This window comes from Pimephales promelas, chromosome 21, assembly GCF_988280905.1.
Source record: "Pimephales promelas chromosome 21, fPimPro1.hap1.1, whole genome shotgun sequence".
Classification (NCBI taxonomy): domain Eukaryota; kingdom Metazoa; phylum Chordata; class Actinopteri; order Cypriniformes; family Leuciscidae; genus Pimephales; species Pimephales promelas.
Window position 1 is genome coordinate 22,732,960 of NC_142789.1, and position 8,407 is coordinate 22,741,366.

Here is an 8,407-nt window from a genome sequence, read left to right on the forward strand (position 1 = left end):
CACAGACCAAGAGGCAAGAGCCCGTTAGCTTAGCTTCTACAGAAAGATGGCTGATACGATTTTTTTACATTCTGTTAATTAGATCCCGCCCCATATGGGCGTGGTGAAAACATGTGGAACACTGGCTGTCGACTTTAGCCTTTGGGCCAAAAATCCTCCGATGACATCATCGGAGGATTTTTTCCAGACTAAAAATACATTTTTCTCTCATATCAGGGGAATATGAAGGGGGGAAGGACAGTAATGTGAAAATACTACTGGTTTTCTACTGATACAAAGCTTAATGCTAAATCCTGAAGTATCCCTTTAAAGTGACCTTTTTATCACACTTGTTGCACTACTACAAAACAACATAGAATAGTGCATAAGAATGCAAATTGTGACAAAAATACACACCATATGCAATTTAAGCTAAAATTTCACCAAATGAAAAGATTATGAAAGTATAGGTTTAATTTCAGTCTTTTTCTCACATAACGCTATTGAGTGACTTGACTTTGAATAGTGCACAGCTGTTTTTAATTTTTAGTTATTATCCTGTTAGGAGCTTGTCAGACACGCTTCCTTGGAACGTATGCAGGTTTGAAACATAATGAAACTGACTTCATATTTCATTTCACCTACAGTATATATGCAGCACACTTCAATTTGAAGATTGACCATCTGAAGTGTCCTGCTTGTGTTTGGATTTTCGATTTTATCAAAAGCCAGAGTTACTGCATTTCCAATCATGACTCCCTTCATTGCAAGGTCATGGTCATGCTGAATGATTTGTGTGGTGTGTGTGCTTGTGTGTGTGTGGTGCCCACATCTGTGCTAATTTCATGGACTGATATCTATATGATGTTGATTACCGTTAGCGAATTTCAGACGTTAAAACCAACAAGTTCATTATGTTGTTTATTTGCTTTTTAATTAAAAAAGTTTCAGAGCACCACCATGTCAGCCTTATTAACAAACATAAAAACGTATCTTTTGCATTTGAATTACAATGTTTTTGAGTTAGTCTCTAATGTCAATACAATGTTTGTTGATTTCAGAGTTACGTAATATTATATTTGTTTTTATTTTAATGTGTGTGTTTTATGTATTACACATTAATAATTTTCAACGTTATTTTTCAAATGTGAAGATGTTTTCATGGTCAGTGGTTTATGCATGCAGTCTGCACAGAGAGTAATGTTTACATAAACGTCTTCTGTAACTAAATCCAGTCTCAGCGTAAATCATCCTCCCTTTACTGACATGCATAAACATAACACAGAAACAGCCCACCAGGTTGTCATGACCCAATGAGAATAAGAATTTGGCTCAACTTCTCAAAAGCAACCTTGAAGGCCTTTACTCTACTTTCTTTATCCTTTTTCTATCGTTTTTTCCTCCGGTTGCAAAACTGTAGACGTTTTTCAATACTGCTGAATAGCTTTGTACAATTTTGTTCAATAATAATAATGAAATAATAAATGCTACAACATAAACAGTGTATAGCATTGTGTAATTTCATTGACAATGAAAAGGAAATAAGGAACACCAAGTTTGTTTGTTTTTTAAACAAAAAGTTTTTGGGAGTCGGAGCCGATAGCCTCGTTGGCAGCACTCATCGACATATAGCCAAAGTCAGGCAAGCCAACGCATTCTCATCCCAAGGCGTCATATACAACACTTTTGCAAAAGCGTAAACATCCAACGCACATGGTACCCTATAGTATGTATGGGTAGGTTTAGGTCTGGGGTAGGATTAGGGTTAGACCACTAGGAGGCGCCTTCGCCCCCATATATATCTGCGTCTCATTTGACGCTAAAGGGTGCCATGTGCGTTGGATGTTTACGCTCATATATGACGCTATTTCAGCCATGCAAGTACAAGTACAGCATCTCTTTTAATGGGGAAACATCAAATTCTCCAAAGCTGCTCACCAAGCTCATGAATTTTTTTAAATCAGCAATGAAATCTCACAACAACTGTCTCATAAATTTAGTTTCTTAAGTATTTTTCCACTCATTTCTTCCATTTTTTTTTTTTTTTTTTTTTTTTACATTCACTGCTCCAAACACATCTTACAAGGACCTGTCGTCACTCACAGTAAGAATCAATGATACCACTTCTGGTTGTGTAACCACTGAGATTTAAATTCCCGAAGAAATGGGATAACCTTTCACAGGTGAGAATGTGTTGGTTAATGTTTTTATGTGTACACTCAATATTACACGTTTTTACTATGGTACTTTTAACGTTGTTACTTTTACTATGGTAACTTTTAATGTAGTATCAGCTGACGCCTTCGTCTTGTATTGTGTTAGTTGAGCAAAATCATCTGCTGAAGTCTATTTCATATTGATGTTTATATTAATATGCGTTTAGGCTATACGGTTGCAGACGCTCAGTCAACTCGCTTTCGAATGTTCAAGGACCACTCCAATATGGCGAATGGCTTATGTAGAGCATCCCATTGAAAGGTACGCTAATGAGGCATCTATAGCTTACATAGGATGTTTTATTAACAAGGTTTGGGAGGAGCAGGTGCAGATAATTAACCCAATTATTAGCACAAGTGGAGTTCAATCTGTAATCAACTCAGCATAGGATGAATAACAGCAGAACCCACCTTTGTTCCTTGACAGTTTATCAGCATCACACCTCCACCCCGTCTCCTCCTCACTTTAGTTCCATCTACTCCAACAGGGGGAGTACTCTGGGTCTGGGCAGAAATAAGTATGCATAACCTTAACCATCATAATTATATGTAGATATCACACATGAAACTCATGAAATATACATTGGTGGAATCTGATTGGTGGAATTGGTGGACAACCCCAGTTCAAATACCACTTCCCGATACCATTTCCCTTTCACCGTCCCTTGCTTTCCTGAATGATCTGCTGTCAAATAAAGGCGTAAAAGCCCTACATATATATATATAAGAAAAAGAAAATAACTTTTTGGGCAAATTGTTCTCGTTTCCTTGTTGTTTTAGGAGACGTTCTGTCTGTTACTATAGTAACCACCTCGAATTTCTTCCTGCAGCCTCTATGACTTTACCCATAAAGTGAAATGGCCTTGTGTTGAAGCGAGTTACAAATTGAATACTCCTTTTCTCAAGGGCTTCTGTCATTCTGTCTGAGGCTCTACGAGGTATGGGAGAGGAAATTCATTTGACACACTACTGTGCTTGCTCACCAGCGAAGGTGTGTGTGCAACAAAAGCCCTAATATATATATATATATATATATATATATATATATACTTTTTTAGTAGAAACAACTGCTTTACTGATTACTGAGAGCTACAGAGTGAAAGGGTTCATTCACTAATCATGCATATGAGCAGCAAAAATGAAAATATCCATTAGAAATGTATTGTTAAAGTCCCCGTGAACCGGAAGTTGCAAACGATTTTTCTCCTGTGCTGTGACGTATTTCCAAGTGAAACGGAATATTGAACAGAGGGCAGGGTTTTACTCTAGCGCTCCTCCTCTCCATCTCTCGCTCATAGCAAACTAACGGTTTGAGGGGAGTGGTTAAGCGTTTCCCCACCCAAACTGTGAAACCTACGTCATCAACCGTTCCAGACCGGAAGTAACTTTTCAGATTTTGATTAAAGATTACCAAGGTAAAACATTTTTTAATATATATTTACTTGCACGGATTAATTGTTCACCACAAGACTAGTAATATGCGCTAACAAAGTAAATAGGTTCAATTTTGATTTCACGGGGACTTTAACAAAAGTATTGTTTCTCAGTAAAAATAAATAAATACAAATGTCTGCTTGACTAAAAATGGACAGCTAATAAATGAGGGCCAAAACACAATCTAGAGTCTAAGCCTAAATAAAACCTATAGAGTGGTGACGCAATGATTTTCTATATGATTTTAAGTCAGTGTGTGTGTGTGTGTGTGTGTGTGTGTGTGTTTTAAATGCCTGAAATAAGGTCTGTGGTTAACACAAGCTCTATTTTCACATCTTATTCTATGACATAAATACATCGGTAATACCGCCTTGGGATATTTTTTTAAAGGAATCACTTTTTTAAAGGAATCAAAAGTTTTTTACTAATAAGGGGCTTCAATGGTTGCTGGGTCATCAACCGAACAGGTAAAATCATGTATTTTTTTTATTTTTTTTTTAGTAATGAAGACTGAAACAGCTTTGGTTGTGATGTTGGAGTCATGCGACTGAGGTGTAGTTAAGTTTTTAGCCCAAGTTTAGCTTTTTACTTGATTTACTTAAACAATTATATATAGGCTTCAAGGGAAACATTCATCACCATTTCAGGACTCTATAATGTCATTTCTGAACCATTACTCAACAGTGAGAATATAAAAGTTAAAAATGTAGCCTTTGAATAATCAGGACATTGGGGATGTTTGTGCAAAACGGCATGTTTGGCAAAATAAATACACAATCACTATTACCTGTCAACCCACAAACAAATTTGGGGAGGAGTGATTATTTGGCCTTGTTTTGTTGCCAGAGATCTCATCCGTGATCATGAGAATGATCTCATCTTTATACAGGGAAAGGTGACCTACAGCTGAAGTACCAATTGTGTGATGCAACAGGTCAATGACCAAAAGAGCACAGGCACATTAACTCAATTGCTAGAACAGAATAGAATGAAGGTTTTCAAATGACCATGTCAAAGTCCAAACCTTAAAGGGATACTCCACTTTTTTTTTTGGAAATACGCTCATTTTACAACCCCCCCAGAGTTAAACTGATGAGTTTTACCTTTTTTTAATCCATTCAGCCGCTTTCCGGTTCTGGTGGTACCACTTTTAGCATAGCTTAGCATATATCATTGAAGTGCACAAGACCATTAGCATTTCTCCCCAAAAAAATTACCAAAGTGTTTCTATATTTTTCCTATTTAAAACTGGACTCTTCTATAGTTACATTGTGCGCTAAGACAGACGGAAAATGTAAAGTTACGATTTTCTAGGCCGATATGACTAGGAACTATACTCTCATTCATGCGTAATAATCAGGAAACTTCACTGTCGTACCATGAGTGCAGCAGGCGCAATGTTATGACGCAGCGCCTGAAAATAGTGCCCAGCTTCCAACGTGACCGGGACTAAGTTTGTGTAGTCATCGCGCCTGCTGCACTCATGGTACGGCAGTGAAGTAAAATATCGAAACGCTTTGGTATTTTTTTTTTTTTTTGGGAGAAATGCTAATGGTATTTTAAATCAGATAATTTTTCTACTTAAAATATACATTTCTGCACTTTAAGTAGATTTGAAGTCATTTTCTTTACAAAAATTCACATAGCCTTCCATCTGTTTTCTTTAACTAGCCAAATATACTTAGACTTTTCTGTCAGTATAAGTCAACTGCTTACAGTAAGTGTAATTTTAATTATATTTCTGAGATGTCCAAGTAAACTGAAAATATAGTTTCTTATTTTTAGTATAATTGCACAAACTTATTAATGTGCATTTTAAACACAAAATGTATTCTGTACATTAATAGGAAGATGTTGTCTGAATCGTTTATAAAACTGTGAAATAGAAATGTATTGTACTGATCTATACATGTAATGCCTCTCCCTCTGGATGGAGATAGAAATTCATACAACCTCATTAAAAAGAAAAGTAAACAGCAAGACAGATCGTTGGCCTCCTTCCGTTAAACTGTCATTACCATCAGCAAATAAATAAACTGCAGCCCTTCACTGTGTTTGTCTTGGCTGACCGATCTGCGAGGTGCAAAAGGAGCTTTAGTTTGGAGGGCAGTGACCATGAAAAAGACCAGTAGCACCTCGGTCACCCCCTCATTTACCCACACCGATAAGAGGTCAGCGCCGTCAGTCACCGCGCTTCCGAACACCACATGAGTAATGCGAGAAGAGGAGAGATAAGATGATCACATGGATATTCAGGGAAAGATCTAAAAAGTGATGAAAATAACATGAACAACCAGGTGTGCAGAACAAAGACAGTAACAATGCAAAAAAAACAAAAAACGATTTTTTATTTATTTATTGGGTTGAAGACGCTAAGAGTGTCCACAACAAAGAAAGGAAAGTGAAGGACATATTTTTTTCTTTTTCTTTTTTGTTAAAAGCTAGTTTAGTTATTATTCACGTTGGTTTCATAACATTTTTATACCATTTTAAGGAAAAAAATGGTTTCATGTTATGTGTGAGTTTATATTCATTTTATTTTGATGGTCCCTTAAACTCATTCTGTTGACTAAGTAACATTGCACCTACATGTCGACTTACTCTTATTAGAGTGTTAGTAAAGAATTAACAGACTGGTAGGGTTAGGGATACAATAAGTTGACAAAGTTGCTTATAGTCAGTCGAATGTTTGCTGGGGGAGCATCAAAATAAAGCGTTAGCAGATATTAAGCAGGCAGTCTACTAATACTCTAATGGGGGTTAGTATTCATGTAATGGCAAAGTTACTTAGTATTTAAAAATTCATGGTTCATAAAAAAAAAACCTCACACCTTGAATAAATCAGGTTATTTGTATGAGCCTCGGTTCAACTTCACACATTAAGATATGTATTTAACATATTTCTGTATAAATTAAGTGATGGGACAAACAATTAGTGTCATCACTGACCTTAATACCATGAACTGCACAGGCCTAATAAAAAATAAAAAGCATTTTATCCTTGCTTTTAAAAGCTGATAAGCCTAAGTCATCCTAATGATCATATTTTTTCATCCTGTCATTTATGACCCGATCAGAAGAGACATGTTACGCAGTTTCATGTTTCAGGTCACACCAGTTGAGAACCACTGCAATGTATATTGCAGTAGTGCTATAAAGGTTGCAGTGTGATAAAGATGCGAAACAGTTTACTCTTTGTGCGATTGTTGGAAGTTTACCTCAACCCTGAGACATTGAAAATGTTTCTCTGAAAGCTAGGAGCTTGAAAGCTGCTCTGATGTTTCTCTTGCTCTCTCTCCATTTCTTTCTCACATACACACGCACTTACGCACACACTGGTTTCAGGGTCGTTCAGAAGCAGCAGTGTCTGCTGTTTCAGCCTAGCTCAAGGTCAGCACACAGGCATACAAACACAAGGTCGGTCTGTTCACAGAACATAAAGGAACAGATGCCAAACACACAGGTCCCTCCCTCCACCACAAACGCAACTCGGGCCGGCACCCACACGTCCACTGGCTTAAAGACCTGGCCTGATGGCTTCCGTCCTTTAATGGACCTTCAGGGTTAGTGCAGGGACTGCGTGGGTTGAGTGATGTGTTTGTATGTGAGTGTGTGGACATGGGTGGAGTTGAGCAAATGGACCTTTTTTTTTTATTTCCGGAGGCCTAGACGAGTGCGAAGTCCTTCTTTTGGCTTTTGTGTGGCTCTTTAATAAAATTATTATCTGATCCTTTTTCTGCTGCTCTAGGTCTCGGTTTAAGGCACTGAAAGCTTGGCCTTGGCATTGTGTTTCGAACTGAAGATACAACAATGGAAACATAATTCACTTGATGAACTGAAAGTACGAAAACTTGTTTCACATCACCTTCAGGCAAGGGCAAACAGTGTTTAGACAAAAAAGAAAAAAGAAAAAACATAATTTAACACTTGTAGAACACAAGTATTACAGGTCTCCTGCAGGCATAGTAATATTATTCGCTCAATAATTCATCGTTATGGTTATTTAAATGTTAGTTACTAATGGCAGACATTGGACATTAAATAGCTTTGACATATTAAATAATAATTTTGAAATAGAATAGTTTATTGAACCTTTATAAAAAATTCAAATAAATGCATATGCTTTAAAAAAAATTATTTTCATGATTTGTTATCACAACTTTTGTCAAATCAACTTAGTATTAACAACCTACTATTTTGAGATTCTGTTGAATGAACCAATCTCCTTGGTGTGAACTCCAAATATTAACAATTATTTTTGTTAAGGAGCAAATTTCAAGTTTTTATGGCTCATTATCAAGGCAGAAAAAAATACATTCAGAGGTTCAAACTGAGCAAAAATATGATGTTAAAATGGCCAAATATAAGATGAAATTCTGATAGCCAATCTAAATCAATGATATCTTTATAAAAGTATAGTAGACTACTTGCATTTAATGCATAAAGATATCAGTTGTTACTCTATATCTCCTAATGTCTTATTTTTATGATCTAAGCTTTTTATTGTGGGGGTCAAACAAATAATGCAATAAATACAGTGATTATTGAAATACAAATAAACTTTCCTCAAAAGCCTGATGTATCACATTTGATACGTTTTAACATGTTTTTTCTAAAAAACTATATTTATGAATAATCAAGCAAACAAAAGTTTTATTCTGTAAATTTTTGATTCTATTTATAACGAGGCCTTGGAAATTTGTGTATCAAATTTAATACAGTAAGTTGTGTTATTTGTTATCAGAGAAGATCTGTTTGGCACTTGATCAATGTGAACT